The sequence below is a fragment of the Convolutriloba macropyga genome, chromosome 1 (assembly GCF_964194025.1).
Source record: "Convolutriloba macropyga chromosome 1, txConMacr16.3, whole genome shotgun sequence".
Taxonomy (NCBI): domain Eukaryota; kingdom Metazoa; phylum Xenacoelomorpha; order Acoela; family Convolutidae; genus Convolutriloba; species Convolutriloba macropyga.
In genome coordinates, this window is record NC_134468.1 from 72208750 (window position 1) to 72225766 (window position 17017).

General features: G+C 36.1%; 1 protein-coding gene across 1 annotated transcript in view; it reads left to right on the forward strand.

Annotated features, from left to right (window-relative positions):
- Nucleotides 1-17017, forward strand: part of LOC142342349 (uncharacterized) — a 337600-nt gene that overhangs the window by 175137 nt on the left and 145446 nt on the right. The window lies entirely within an intron of this gene.

Here is a 17017-nt window from a genome sequence, read left to right on the forward strand (position 1 = left end):
TGCCTTGCCAATGCATTTGAATTTTGAGAGATAGAAATGTCCTCTACGAGAGCACCTGATTGCTCCATGAGCGGCAAAACTCGATTCTTTGAATTCCCGTCATCTATGTGGACTTGGTCTGACATTAGTGGTTGTTTCTCTTGAGAGAATGAAACCTGCTGACGATTAGAGTCCAATGGACGACTGCTGTCTTTTGTGGAGCGACTTTTCTTTGCAGCGTGGAGATCGCTATGTGGACACTGGCATGTGTTGATATCTCCATGCAAAAAGTATTTTGCACCGTAACTGACGCAGATTTCTTCTCCTTGTGCCACTTCGCTAAGGGTTACCATACGCACTATTCCCATTTTTGACTTGTGTATTTTGAAGGCAACATTGGGGCGACAAGAATGATTAACAAAAGAGATTGGTCCCAGAATTATTCGATTTTGATGAGTGTATTGGCAAACAAATGTTGAAAAGTCAAACTCAAATTCTAAAGCTTCCGACAAATTTCCAACAACTCCTACTAATCCAGAAACAATTACACCTTTTTTAATGTTTTTGTTTGCAATTACTGAGAAACCACAATAACCGCGGTCAGAATCACTCACGAACTCATTGATAGATGGTTTATAGTCTACAGATTGAAAGGAAGTTGTATAATTCTCCTCAAGAAAACGATACAGGCTATCTTGGTCGGAAAAATCGATCACATTTTCTGCAGCAATAGCTTTGTGACTTCTTACTCCATCTCTGTCAATTAGTGATTCAGTCAGACGAAAGTCAATTGAAGCCAGTAGTTTGTAATTATGGACAGTTGACTCAACTCTGGCTGTAATTTCGGCCGCCGGCATTTTAAGGGAAATTGCATTTCAATTAAAAGGTCAATATTATGGCCCGTTTTGAGCAGAAAGCAAAAATTTCCCGATTGTTTCACTCGAGATATCAAAACTTCTCAAACAGAGCGAACCAGGAAACTTTGCTGTCAACCTGAGAAGATACGCATGGCGAGGAAAATGTTTTAAAAACTTGCAGGTCATTATTATGGCCCTGTCTACGAGCAGAAAATAAGTCACCATAGAAGAAATCTACATTTTATCAATCTTTTTTCATGAACAAGATGAACTAAGTGAAAACTAGCACGTAATACAAAAGTAAGTTCAAACAAGTCTGTTCACTGATAAGGACATATATGGTTTAATATGGTTCACCCCAAAAATCAAGTCAAATTCATTTAATTGAGGTTTCTGTCTCAATCGAAACTGTAGCAGAATGACAATCTCCAATCTTCATTTGCACGTTCTCGTCACTAAATCTGCAGGTCATTATTATGGCCCTGCTACTAATATCTGCATTACTCTGAAAAACAGAAGCTGTGTTACAACCAGTTTAGGAGGAGAAGGAGAACAGATCATGGCGAACGGAAAAAAAACTGATTTAAAAGGTCGAATTCATAAGTAAAAGACATCTCAAATAAGCTTGTCAAAAGAAAACGCAATGATTATTACAAATTTAATAGAAGTCTTAGTTAATAAGTGAGAGAAAAGAATAAATAAGACAGACTAAAGCTTAGGAGTGATAGTTTTTCTTCTTCAGTCTTTGCAAAAACTTGAGCGTCCTTTTCAGCAAATCCAGCGTTTTAACTTTAACAAAAACTTTTCAGGGCCTGGTTATTTATTCACCCAATGAAGCACAGCAGTTTCAGAGTATTTAACTTGAAGGTCAATATTATGGCCCTTCAATTTTCAAGTTGGCGTTTTTTGGCCCAAACAAGGTTGAGCTTTCTATTGAAATCCTCCATTGCGGGTACTGTTTTGGGAACTGGCTTCTTCCAAACATACTTGTCCAAGTATGACCAGATAACAGATATTGAATTTGGGTACTTGAGGTTGAGACAAGTGAAGTACTTGTGACTCAACTCAACTGCATTAATTAATGTCGGGAGCTCTGCTAACTCGCGTCCGCAAACAACGTAAGCCTACAAAGGATTTTGGTTATATCAATTAAGTGTCAAAAGGTAAAAGATGAACATTGTATAAAATACCTTGATAGAGCTTTGCACAATGGCTCCCTTACAAAGATTCCATTTACCCGCAAACTCATCAATATTGTCCTGGTCCTAAACAAAACTCTTTAGATCTTTTAACCGATATTTAATGAACTAGAATTATCTTACAGTTGTTTGGCTGATAAAATTCAACTTCATTCTGCATCTCGACTCCGTGTCACTGACACGACTGCTTCCAACATTCCTTTTTTGGGGAACAAGATGAGGCAGAAGAAGTAATGCCTTGACGGTTGAATTGTTTTCTAGAAAAAAACACTAGGAACTTTGGAGCAGCCTTTCACTGACTAAGAATCGGATGAACGTTTTCATACCTTGCAATATGGCCTCAGCTTCAACTGGAAGCTCCTCATCTTGCTCTGCCATGAACAAAATTTTTTCTCGCTCTTCTTTGAAGAGGATTTTGAATGGTTTCTCAAGATCGTTTTTCGTCCAGCGTTTATACTCAAGGTCAACCTAGGCAAAAAACAAAAAGAACCTTCTCTCCAATTATTTTTTTAAAGAAAATTAACCAACGTGTAGCATATCTTTAAAGGACAGTCCAATGACCGAGCAGTACTCAGTGATATCGACGGCCTCTCTTGTGTTCTGGAGTAATTCTTTCCTCTGACAAAACGTCGAAGCACGTATATTTTCACTGGACTGATCGGTCCTCGAGAAAAGTCTCTTTAGTTCTGAAAGGTCAGCAGTTTTCACTACCCGACTGCCCGATGCGCGCTTTCTCTTACGAACGTTATGCTGGCTGTCTATCACAACTAAAAACCAAGAAGTTTGGGGTAAGAGATTTCTCAACTAAAACCAAAGGAAATCATGTTTATTACCTATGTCATCGTTAGACTCATCGGAGGGAGGTAAATTCTCTTTCTCTTTCATGCGCATGTTACGTAATTTGTGCTCGAAGATGCCTGATTGAGGAACTGATATCCCATCTGCAAGTTTATGCGACGGCTGGAAAAATAGGCCCTAGAAGCAAAAAAAACGGTCACACGCATTTAAATGAGCAATGTTATTTATTGACACTAACATACGGATACTTTTTGTCCCTCAACAACATAAGCCGGAAACAGGTCCACGCACATTTGCGCATAGAAGCATTTGATTGTTGTGCTCGGCCTGCAGCCGTGGAGCTAAAAAATTATGAGGTTTAAGGTATCCCGAAGCAGTATTGAAAAAGACGAAAGAACACGTCGTTAACTCAAAAAGAAAAATACCTCCACCATTTTCTTGCACACCGTGGACGCCAATTTCATTTTGTGGCCCTCAATTTCTGGCTTGATACCTCTTGTGAGCGCTCTAAGGTCTTCAAGCGAAGCCGGCTCACGCACATTAATTGACTCAGGCGTAATGACCGGAGTTCGAATCTGCACCGGGGTACTTCCCGCTGAGTTGACAGCTGGTTTTTGCTTTCTCGGTGTTTGCAAGGGCGCAGCAGGTGATTCGGTGCCCGTACTAAGCTTATTACGTACGGCATAAATGACTGCGATAGGCAACCCCATTTTTTCCAGCCTGTCGTCCGGTAATTGCTCGAAGGATTCCAATTGCAGAAAATTCTGCCTAACAATATTCAGGAGTTGTCCTGTCTGCTCGGGGTCGTAACCCAACGTCTTCACAATATCAGTCAAGGACATGATCTAGGAAAAAAAAGTAGTAAACCCAGAAAAAGGCAAACCCATGATAGCTGTGATAAGATTATTTACTCCAACATTAATGTTCCTCTCAGATTTTAGTTTTCCAATAAAGGCTTAGATTTCTACGCCTACGAATAATTAGATGAGGCCACTGTTGCGTCGCTTCCGTAGTTTCTGGAGCAAAACTGAATTTAGACAGAAAAATAATGAGGGTCAATATTATGGCCCTTCATCATTTTTTTCATGGCAAGAAAACTAACTCTTTTCAATCTCAAAAACAAAACTGATTACACAAAGTTAAAAGAAGATCAGGATTATGGCTCTTCTTTACTTTGTGCAACAGATCAGCAAACTAAACAAGGACAAGCTTTACGCCGGAAAAATTAAACTACAATGAAGGTCATTATTATGGCCCTTCCTTTTTTCATGGCAGTAAACCTAATTCTTTTAATCACGAACACACAAATGATAGCACAAAAAAAGAAGATCATAATTATGGCTCTTCTTTGCTTTGTGCAACAGATCAGCAAACTAAACAGGGGCAAGATTTACGCCTACGAATTTAAATTATAATGAAGATCAATATTATGGCCCTTTATTTTTTTTCCATGGCAGTTAACCTAACTCTTTTCTATCTCAAAAAGACAAAAATTGATTAAACAAGATTAATATAAGATCTTGATTATGGCTCTCATTTATTTCTTGCAAGAGATCAGCAAACTGAAATTAGGCCAGCTTTACTCAGAAAAAAATAAATTATGATAAAGGTCAATATTATGGCCCTTCATTAATTTTATCATGGCAATAAACCTAATACTTTTTCAATCTCAAAAAAAAACAAAAATTCATTGCACAAAAGTTACAAGAAGATCATGATTATGGCTCTTCTTTACTTTGTGCAACAGATCAGCAAACTAAACAAGGGCAAGCTTTACGCCTACGAATTTAAATTATAATGAAGATCAATATTATGACCCTTCTTTTTTTCCATGGCAGTAAACCTAATTCTTTTCCATCTCAAAAAGACAGAATTCATTGCACAAAAATAAGAGAAGATCATAATTATGGCTCTTCTTTGCTTTGTGTATTAGATCATCAAACCAATTAAAATAAAAGTACCGGGGCCCATGTTTATTCAGATTAAGTCAATTTCACACATTTTATTGAACAAAATTAACAGCAAAGAATCATAGGTCTGTGACTATTCATCGATCGATTCTTTTTGCAAGCACTTTGATGGGTTGTAGCAGGAAAAACACTTAACTTTGCAGCAACTTTTGCACAAGGTAATTTGAGTTGACTCATAAAACAGCTCTTCGCACACGCAACATTCGAAAGACAGATCTTTTGTCGAACCCTTATTTTTCTTGATTATGTAATCTAGATATGGATACTTCTTTAGAAAGTTCAAGCACCAATCAACGCCAGCTATCTCTTTTTGAAGCCAGGATCTAGGCATAACCACTTTCTCCTGTAAGGCTGTCTGGTACTCAATTTTCCTAACTTCTGTTCTGGATTTCGCGTCCACAGATTTTTGGAACACATCTCTTGCAATCTGTGCTCTCAAAATAGGCCTCCTTCCTCTGCTGAGAACCACTTTATTTCTTTGAACGCGTCTCTGAAGGGTAGTTCTCGGTATTGAGAACATTTTCGAAGTTTCCCTTATAGAGGTTCCCGTTCTGCGGATATAAGACAACACCGATCTCAACAAAAACTGACCAAACTTTCTTTTTCTTGTGCATACGTAATGCCTGACCATTTCAATCTGCAAAGCACGTCAACTTAGTTTTGTTATTTCTATATTAACTTTCAAAAAGGACAAAGTTATAAAGATGTGAAAATTAGGAGATTAAGGATAGTGGAAACTTTTTGACCGCGTAATATTTTTTTTCCACAGAACCAACATAGGTACAAGGTGTTGTTGTTTTTGCATCTGAACCTTTGGACGATCAAAGGTCCGGAGAAAAGACAAGTTATTAAGATTTTAACAAAAAAAGATGCTCTGATTTTGAAAAACAAGATTACCTAATTCTTCTAACATGGAAATCTAGAAAAAACACAATCCAACGTTTGTTTCAAATTGGGAATCACAATAGACCTACAAAACCGCTAATTCAACAGAAATTGGCTAAAAGCTAACACATTTCTCTCTGGGTAGCCAAACGTTGTTGGAAAAGTTTTTTCCCTGGAAAAAGCAAAGAAAAGTTAAAAATTTCTAAAAGGTTTGCAAAACAAGTCAATTCTGTCAACTTATTCACACCAATTCTCTCTATACAATTGGTATTAACGAACTATGGCCAAAAATAACGGAAAAGTTTCATAAAGAACGAAATTTTTGAGTCAAAAAATGAGGAGAGAAAATCGAGCGGAAAACTTTCGACCACAAAACATGTTTTTTGTTCTACAGAACAAACTGAGATAGAAACTGTTGTTGTTTTCGCATTTGAACACGTCTATTAATGTTGACTAACACCTTCTGATGCTCAAATATCCAAAATAGACAACTGTGAGGTTTTAACAAAAAGATGCTCTATTTTGGAAGAATAAGAGTACTTAATTCTTCTAGCATGGAAATCTAGAAAAAAATAGAATTCGAGTTTTGTTCCAAAATTCAGCGTCACAACAGACCTACAAAACGACTAGTGCAACATAAAACGGCTAAAAGCAAACACATTTCGCTCTGGGTAGCCAAACGTTTTTGGAAAAGTTTTTTTCCCTGGAAAAAGCAAAGAAAAGGTAAAAAATTCTAAAAGGTTTGCAAAACAAGTCAATTCTGTCAGCTTATTCACACCAATTCTCTCTATACAAACGGTATTAACGAACTATGGCCAAAAATAGTGGAAAAGTTTCATAAAGAACGAAATTTTCGAGTCTAAAAATTAGGAGAGAAAAGCGAGCGGAAAATTTTCGACCACGAAATATGTGTTTTGTTCTACAGCACAAACTTAGGTAGAAACTGTTGATGTTTTGGCATTTGAGCTCGTCTACTACTGTTGACTGACACCTTTTGACGGTCTAATATCCGAAAAAAAAGACAACTTAGTGAGATATTAACAAAAAAAGATGCCCTAATTTTGAAGAACAAGAGTACCTAATTCTTCTAGCATGTAAATCTAGAAAAAAAAAACTCGAGTTTTGTTCCATAACTGAGCGTCACAATAGACCTACAAAGCGACTAGCGCAACATAAAACGGCTAAAAGTTAACACATTTCGCTCTGGGTAGCCAAACGTTGTTGGAAAAGTTTTTTTCCCTGGAAAAAGCAAAGAAAAGGTAAAAATTTCTAAAAGGTTTGCAAAACAAGTCAATTCTGACAGCTTATTCACACCAATTCTCTCTATACAAGTGGTATTAACGAACTATGACCAAAAATAGTGGAAAGATTTCATAAAGAACGAAATTTTCTAGTCTAAAAATTAGGAGAGAAAAGCGAGCGGAAAATTTTCGACCACGAAATATGTTTTTCACTCTACAGAACAAACTTAGGTAGAAACTGTTGTTGTTCTCGCATTTGAAGACGTCTTCTATTGTTGACTAATACCTTCTGACGGTCAAATATCCGAAAGAAAGACAACTTAGTGAGATATTAACAAAAAAAGATGGTCCATTTTTGAAGAACAAGAGTACCTAATTCTTCTCACATGGAAATCTAGAAAAAAAATACAATCCGACTTTTGTTCGAAAATTGGGTGTCACAATAGGCCTACAAAACCACTAGAGCAACATAAAACGGCTAAAAGCTAACACATTTCGCTCTGGGTAGCCAAACGTTGTTGGAAGAGTTTTTTCCACGGAAAAATCAGAGAAAAGCTATAAATTTCAAAAATTTTTTGCAAAAAAGTCAATTCTGACAGTTTATTTGAACCAATTCACTCTATACAACTGGTATCAACGAACTATGCCCAAAAATAGCGGAAAAACTTTATAAAGAACGAAATTTGCAAGTCTAAAAATTAGGAGAGAAAAGCGAACGGAAAATTTTCGACAACGAAATATGTTTTTTGTTCTACAGCACAAACTTAGGTAGAAACTGTGGATGTTCTGGCATTTGAGAACGTTTACTATTGTTGGCTAACACATTCTGACGGTCAAATAATCAAAAAAAAGACAACTTAGTGTGATATTAACAAAAAAGGTGGTCCAGTTTTGAAGAACAAGAGTACCTAATTCTTCTAACATGGAAATCTAGAAAAAAAATAGAATCCGAGTTTTGTTCTAAAATTGAACGTCAAAACAGACCTACAAAACCACTAGTGAAACAGAAAACCGCTAAAAGCTAACAATTTTCGCTCTGGGTAGCCAAACGTTGTTGGAAGAGTTTTTTCCACGGAAAAATCACGGAAAAGGTACAAGTTCTATAATTTTTACAAAAAAGACAATTCTGACGCTTTATTTGCGCCAACTAGATCTATACAAATGGCATCAATGAATTATGGCCAAAAATAGGGGAAAAATCCCATAAAGAACGAAATTTTCAAGTCTAAAAATTAGGAGAGAAAAGCGAGCGGAAAAATTTCGACCAGGAAATATGTTTTTTAGTCTACGGAACAAACGTAGGTAGAAACTGTTGTTGTTTTGTCATTGGAACACGTCTGCTATTGTTGGCTAACACATTCTGATGGTCAAAAAATCAAAAAAAAGACAACTTAGTGTGGTATTAACAAAAAAAGATGGTCAATTTTTGAAGAACAGGAGTACTAAATTCTTCTAGCATGGAAATCTAGAAAAAAATAGAATTCGAGTTTTGTTCCAAAACTGAGCGTCACAATAGACCTACAAAACGACTACTGCAACGAAATTTTTGAGTCAAAAAATGAGGAGAGAAAATCGAGCGGAAAACTTTCGACCACAAAACATGTTTTTTGTTCTACAGAACAAACTGAGATAGAAACTGTTGTTGTTTTCGCATTTGAACACGTCTATTAATGTTGACTAACACCTTCTGATGCTCAAATATCCAAAATAGACAACTGTGAGGTTTTAACAAAAAGATGCTCTATTTTGGAAGAATAAGAGTACTTAATTCTTCTAGCATGGAAATCTAGAAAAAAATAGAATTCGAGTTTTGTTCCAAAATTCAGCGTCACAACAGACCTACAAAACGACTAGTGCAACATAAAACGGCTAAAAGCAAACACATTTCGCTCTGGGTAGCCAAACGTTTTTGGAAAAGTTTTTTTCCCTGGAAAAAGCAAAGAAAAGGTAAAAATTTCTAAAAGGTTTGCAAAACAAGTCAATTCTGTCAGCTTATTCACACCAATTCTCTCTATACAAGTGGTATTAACGAACTATTGCCAAAAATAGTGGAAAAATTTCATAAAGAACGAAAGTTTCCAGTCTAAAAGTTAGGAGAGAAAAGCGAGCAGAAAATTTTCGACCACGAAATATGTTTTTTGTTCTACAGCACAAACTTAGGTAGAAACTGTTGTTGTTTTGGCATTGGAACACGTCTGCTATTGTTGGCTACTACATTCTGACGGTCAAATAATCGAAAAAAAAGACAACTTAGTGTGATATTAACAAAAAAATGGTCCATTTTTGAAGAACAAGAGTACCTAATTCTTCTAACATGGAAATCTAGAAAAAAAAATAGAATCCCAGTTTTGTTCTAAAATTGGGCGTCAAAACAGACCTACAAAACGACTGGTGCAACATAAAACGGCTAAAAGCTAACACATTTCGCTCTGGGTAGCCAAACGTTGTTGGAAGAGTTTTTTCCACGGAAAAATCACAGAAAAGGTACAAAGTTCTACAATTTTTGCAAAAAAGACAATTCTGACGTTTTAATTGCTCCAATTAGCTCTATACAAATGGTGTCAACGAATTATGACCAAAAAAAGCGGAAAAATCCCATAAAGAACGAATTTTTCAAGTCTAAAAATTAGGAGAGAAAAGCGAGCGGAAAATTTTCGACCACGAAATATGTTTTTTAGTTTACAGAACAAACTTAGGTAGAAACTGTTGTTGTTTTCGCATTTGAAGACTTGAAGACGTCTTCTACTGTTGAGTAATACCTTCTGACGGTCTAATATCCGAAAGAAAGACAACTTAGTGAGATATTATCAAAGAAAGATGGTCCATTTTTGAAGAACAAGAGTACCTAATTCTTCTAACATGAAAATCTAGAAAAAAAAATCCGAGTTTTGTTCTAAAATTGAGCGTCAAGACAGACCTACAAAACGACTGGTGCAACATAAAACGGCTAAAAGCTAACACAATTCGTTCGGGGTAGCCAAACGTTGTTGGAAGAGTTTTTTTCCCTGGAAAAAGCAAAGAAAAGGAAAAAATTTCTAAAATGTTTGCAAAACAGGTCAATTCTGACAACTTATTCACACCAATTCTCTTTATACAAGTGGTGTTAACGAACTATGGCCAAAAATAGCGGAAAATTTTCATAAAGAACGAAATTTTCTAGTCTAAAAATTAGGAGAGAAAAGTGAGCGGAAAATTTTCGACCACGAAATATGTTTTTTAGTTTACAGAAAAAACTTAGGTAGAAACTGTTGTTGTTTTCGCGTTTGAAGACGTCTTCTATTGTTGACTAATACCTTCTGACGGTCAAATATCCGAAAGAAAGACAACTTAGTGAGATATTAACAAAAAAAGATGGTCCATTTTTGAAGAACAGGAGTACCTAATTCTTCTCACATGGAAATCTAGAAAAAAAATACAATCCGACTTTTGTTCAAAAATTGGGTGTCACAATAGACCTACAAAACCACTAGAGCAACATAAAACGGCTAAAAGCTAACACATTTTGCTCTGGGTAGCCAAACGTTGTTGGAAGAGTTTTTTTCCCTGGAAAAAGCAAAGAAAAGGAAAAAATCTCTAAAATGTTTGCAAAACAGGTCAATTCTGACAACTTATTCACACCAATTCTCTCTATACAAGTCGTGTTAACGAACTATGGCCAAAAATAGCGGAAAAGTTTCATAAAGAACGAAATTTTCTAGTCTAAAAATTAGGAGAGGAAAACGAGCGGAAAATTTTCGACCACGAAATATGTTTTTCAGTCTACAGAACAAACTTAGGTAGAAACTGTTGTTGTTTTCGCATTTGAAGACGTCTTCTATTGTTGACTAATACCTTCTGACGGTCAAATATCCGAAAGAAAGACAACTTAGTGAGATATTAACAAAAAAAGATGGTCCATTTTTGAAGAACAGGAGTACCTAATTCTTCTCACATGGAAATCTAGAAAAAAAATACAATCCGACTTTTGTTCAAAAATTGGGTGTCAAAATAGACCTACAAAACCACTAGAGCAACATAAAACGGCTAAAAGCTATCACATTTTGCTCTGGGTAGCCAAACGTTGTTGGAAGAGTTTTTTTCCCTGGAAAAAGCAAAGAAAAGGAAAAAATCTCTAAAATGTTTGCAAAACAGGTCAATTCTGACAACTTATTCACACCAATTCTCTCTATACAAGTGGTGTTAACGAACTATGGCCAAAAATAGCGGAAAAGTTTCATAAAGAACGAAATTTTCTAGTCTAAAAATTAGGAGAGAAAAACGAGCGGAAAATTTTCGACCACGAAATATGTTTTTCAGTCTACAGAACAAACTTAGGTAGAAACTGTTGTTGTTTTCGCATTTGAAGACGTCTTCTATTGTTGACTAATACCTTCTGACGGTCAAATATCCGAAAGAAAGACAATTTAGTGAGATATTAACAAAAAAGATGCTCTGATTTTGAAGAACAAGAGTACCTAATTCTTCTAACATGGAAATCTAGAAAAAAAAAGAATCCGAGTTTTGTTCGGAAATTGAGCGTCACAATAGACCTACAAAACGACTTGTGCAACATAAAACGGCTAAAAGCTAACAAATTTCGCTCTGGGTAGCCAAACGTTGTTGGAAGAGTTTTTTCCACGGAAAAATCAGAGAAAAGCTAAAAATTTCAAAAATTTTTGCAAAAAAGTCAATTCTGACAGTTTATTTGAACCAATTCACTCTATACAACTGGTATCAACGAACTATGCCCAAAAATAGCGGAAAAACTTTATAAAGAACGAAATTTGCAAGTCTAAAGATTAGGAGAGAAAAGCGAGCGGAAAATTTTGGACCACGAAATATATTTGTTCTTCTACAGAACAAACTTAGGTAGAAACTGTTGTTGTTTTGGCATTGGAACACGTCTACTATGATTGACTAACACCTTCTGATGGTCAATTATTGGAAAAAAGACAACTTAGTGTGATATTAACAAAAAAAAGATGATCCATTTTTGAAGAACAAGAGTACCTAATTCTTCTAACATGGAAATCTAGAAAAAAATACAATCCGAGTTTTATTCTAAAATTGAGCGTCAAAACAGACCTACGATACCACTAGTGCAACAGAAAACCGCTAAAAGCTAACACATTTCGCTCTGGGTAGACAAACGTTGTTGGAAGAGTTTTTTCCACGGAAAAATCACAGAAAAGGTAAAAATTTCTATAATTTTTGCAAAAAAGACAATTCTGACGCTTTACTTGCTCCAATTAGCTCTATACAGATGGTATCAACGAATTATGCCCAAAAAAGCGGAAAAACTTTATAAAGAACGAAATTTGCAAGTCTAACGATTAGGAGGGAAAAGCGAGCGGAAAATTTTTGACCACGAAATATGTTTTTTGTTCTACAGAACAAACTTAGGGAGAAACTGTTGTTGTTTTTGCATTTGAAAACGTCTACTATGATTGACTAACACCTTCTGATGGTCAAATATTTGAAAAAAAGACAACTTAGTTTGATATTAACAAAAAAAGATGGTCCATTTTTGAAGAACAAGAGTACCTAATTCTTCTCACATGGAAATCTAGAAAAAAAATACAATCCGAGTTTTATTCCAAAATTGAGCGTCAAAATAGACCTACGAAACCACTAGTGCAACAGAAAACCGCTAAAAGCTAACACATTTCGCTCTGAGTAGACAAACGTTGTTGGAAGAGTTTTTTCCACGGAAAAAACACAGAAAAGGTAGAAATTTCTATAATTTTTGCAAAAAAGACAATTCTGACGCTTTACTTGCTCCAATTAGCTCTATACAGATGGTATCAACGAATTATGACCAAAAATAGCGGGAAAATTCCATAAAGAACGAAATTTTCGAGTCTAAAAATTAGGAGAGAAAAGCGAGCGGAAAATTTTCGACCACGAAATATGTTTTTTAGTCTACAGAACAAACTTAGGTAGAAACTGTTGTTGTTTTCGCATTTGAACACGTCTACTATGGTTGACTAACACCTTCAGATGGTCAAATATTCGAAAGAAAGAGAACTTAGTGAGATATTAACAAAAATATGCTCTATTTTTGAAGAACAAGTGTACATAATTTTTCTAACATTGAAATCTAGAAAAAAAATACAATCCGACTTCTGTTCAAAAATTGGGCGTCAAAATAGACCTACGAAACCACTAGTGCAACAGAAAATCGCTAAAAGCTAACACATTTCGCTCTGGGTAGACAAACGTTGTTGGAAGAGTTTTTTCCACGGAAAAATCAAAGAAAAGGTAAAAATTTCTTTTAATTTTTGCAAAAAAGACAATTCTGACGCTTTACTTAGTCCAATTAGCTCTATATAGACGGTATCAACGAATTATGGCCAAAAATAGCGGGAAATTTTCATAAAGAACGAAATTTTCAAGTCTAAAAATTAGGAGAGAAAAGCGAGCGGAAAATTTTCGACCACGAAATATGTTTTTTAGTCTACAGAACAAAGTTAGGTAGAAACTGTTGTTTTTTTCACATTTGAATACGTCTACTATTGTTGACTAACACCTTCTGACGGTCAAATATTCGAAAGAAAGAGAACTTACTGAGATATTAACAAAAAAAGATGCTCTATTTTTGAAGAACAAGAGTACATAATTCTTCTAACATTGAAATCTAGAAAAAAAATACAATCCGACTTTTGTTCAAAAATTGGGCGTCAAAATAGACCTGCGAAACCACTAGTGCAACAGAAAACCGCTAAAAGCTAACACATTTCGCTCTGGGTAGACAAACGTTGTTGGAAGAGTTTTTTCCAAGGAAAAATCAAAGAAAAGGTAAAAATTTCTATAATTTTTGCAAAAAAGACAATTCTGACGCTTTACTTGCTCCAATTAGCTCTATACAGACGGTATCAACGAACTATGACCAAAAATAGCGGGAAAATTCCATAAAGAACGAAATTTTCAAGTCTAAAAATTAGGAGAGAAAAGCGAGCGGAAAATTTTCGACCACGAAATATGTTTTTTAGTCTACAGAACAAACTTAGGTAGAAACTGTTGTTGTTTTCGCATTTCAACACGTCTACTATGGTTGACTAACACCTTCAGATGGTCAAATATTTGAAAGAAAGAGAACTTAGTGAGATATTAACAAAAAAAGATGCTCTATTTTTGAAGAACAAGGGTACTTAATTCTTCTAACATTGAAATTTGGAAAAAAAATACAATCCGACTTTTGTTCAAAAATTGGGCGTCAAAATAGACCTACGAAACCACTAGTGCAACAGAAAACCGCTAAAAGCTAACACATTTCGCTCTGGGTAGACAAACGTTGTTGGAAGAGTTTTTTCCACGGAAAAATCAAAGAAAAGGTAAAAATTTCTATAATTTTTGCAAAAAAGACAATTTTGACGCTTTACTTGCTCCAATTAGCTCTATACAGACGGTATCAACGAATTAAGACCAAAAATAGCGGGAAAATTCTATAAAGAACGAAATTTTCAAGTCTAAAAATTAGGAGAGAAAAGCGAGCGGAAAATTTTCGACCACGAAATATGTTTTTTGTTCTACAGAACAAACTTAGGTAGAAACTGTTGTTGTTTTTGCCTTTGAACACGTCTACTCTGATTGACTAACACCTTCTGATGGTCAAATACTCGAAAAAAAGACAACTTAGTGAGATATTAACAAAAAAAGATGATCTATTTTTGAAGAACAAGAGTACATAATTCTTCTAACATTGAAATCTAGAAAAAAAATACAATCCGATTTTTGTTCAAAAATTGGGCGTCAAAATAGACCTGCGAAACCACTAGTGCAACAGAAAACCGCTAAAAGCTAACACATTTCGCTCTGGGTAGACAAACGTTGTTGGAAGAGTTTTTTCCAAGGAAAAATCAAAGAAAAGGTAAAAATTTCTATAATTTTTGCAAAAAAGACAATTCTGACGCTTTACTTGCTCCAATTAGCTCTATACAGACGGTATCAACGAACTATGACCAAAAATAGCGGGAAAATTCCATAAAGAACGAAATTTTCAAGTCTAAAAATTAGGAGAGAAAAGCGAGCGGAAAATTTTCGACCACGAAATATGTTTTTTGTTCTACAGAACAAACTTAGGTAGAAACTGTTGTTGTTTTTGCCTTTGAAGACGTCTACTCTGATTGACTAACACCTTCTGATGGTCAAATATTTGAAAAAAGACAACTTAGTGAGATATTAACAAAAAAAGATGCCCTAATTTTGAAGAACAAGAGTACCTAATTCTTCTCACATTGAAATCTAGAAAAAAAAATACAATCCGACTATTGTTTCAAAATTGGGCATCAAAATACACCTACAAAACCACTAGTGCAACAGAAAACGGCTAAAAGCTAACACATTTCGCTCTGGGTAGGCAAACGTTGTAGGAAGAGTTTTTTCAATTGAAAAACAAAGGATTTGTGAAATTTAGGTGTTACTCTTCCCTTTTAAAGCAAACAAACCAACTTTTTGTAATAATTGTTGTACGTCACAACTGAGTCACTATTGTGGCCTCAATTGCAACGCATTATTGATTGAATAAATTGAAATTAAGAGGTTAGGGATGAAAACAAGGAGGGCTAACTTTCTGCAAAAAATTGCACGAAATTTCAATTCCATGTGCAAAAATGAGCAACAACTCATCTTCAACAAGGCTCTACCGCTGGGTCACTATTTTGGCCCCAACGAAAAACAAATATTACAAACACAAAAGAACAAAACATCAAAAGTAATACATGTCGCCAATAAAGTTATCAACGACGGAAAAAAGTTCAGCGTATCCAGCTTTCGTCAAGTGGACCTGATCGCTAGCAAACTTTTCGTCAGAATCCACATCGTGCGTGACAAAATAGTGCTTCCTTTGATATTTCAGTCTCTTATTGAGCATGCTTATCGCTTCCGCATGCGAACTACAATTTTGTCTACTGACAACCTTCACTACGTATGCCTCCTTGCCCTCCTGTCGGCAGAAACAAATTAGGGCACAGAGATGTTGCGCTGTTTGACCCATGGGCAGTTTATCGCAAACTAATTTTTTGGGATGCTGACTAACATCGTTTCCTCCCATTTGGATCACAACGACCTCCGCTTTCGAGCGTTGAATTACGTTCCCAAAATTCAATTTCCAATCGTGTGCCTGCGCACCTCCAATGCCAACAAACTCAAACTTGCAAACCCCAGGAGCTTCCTTCTCCATTTTTGCGACATGAGAGTCACCTACGAAGAGGACACTTTTAATTTTCTTCTGAGGGCCATTCAGTTTGAAACTAATTGGGGCAGGTCTTTCCATTGAGAACTGAAATACCAGGTTTTGAGCTAAAGACAAAAACGAACCAACATTTCAAATACACTTTTACGCCTATCTTAAGGCTCGCCACATTTGTGGGAGCTCTGCGACAACCCGTGCAGTTAGGTAGGCACTTCCGGGTATCCTTGCAGTTTGCTTTTGCCCGGAAAGTGTAGCTACCGGATAGTGTGAGAGAGAACACTACTAGGATTGGGTGAATGGAAGTCATGCATGAAATCATGCATGACCTCCACTCAACCAAGCCGAGTAGTGCTCTCTCTCAGCTAGCTGTACACTTTCCGCTCAAAAGCAAAAAGCAGTTCAACCATATTTTATCCGCTCTAAAGAACACGTTATACAAAAGTCATGGACACATGTCATGGACACATATATTAAACATTGAGAACAAAGTGTTGAAGAAGACAAGAACTCGCAAAATGTCGAAACGCAGCGCAGCGAACGAACCACATCCCCGGCATGAGGTGCACAAACAAAACCAAAGCGGGGGGGGGGGTGCCAGAGGCGTCAACTACGGGGCAGGGGGGTGCACCTCATGTGGGCGAAACGCCCTCACCTTAGAATAATAGTAGTAAATAGTAATTCACCAACACCCAAACTCTAATTAAAATCAGATACGTTACGTGGCATGCAAAAGTGGCATACAGAGGATCTCTGACCAGTCTTATTGACACAATTTGTCAATTTTACTCACTTTCACAAGTGAATTACCACATTATGAGCACCAAATCAGAGGATTGGGGGGGGGTCATTTGCAGAGTGTAAATTGACCCCCTAGATCTTGGGAAACCCCATACAAAATATATATGGGGAGATTCCC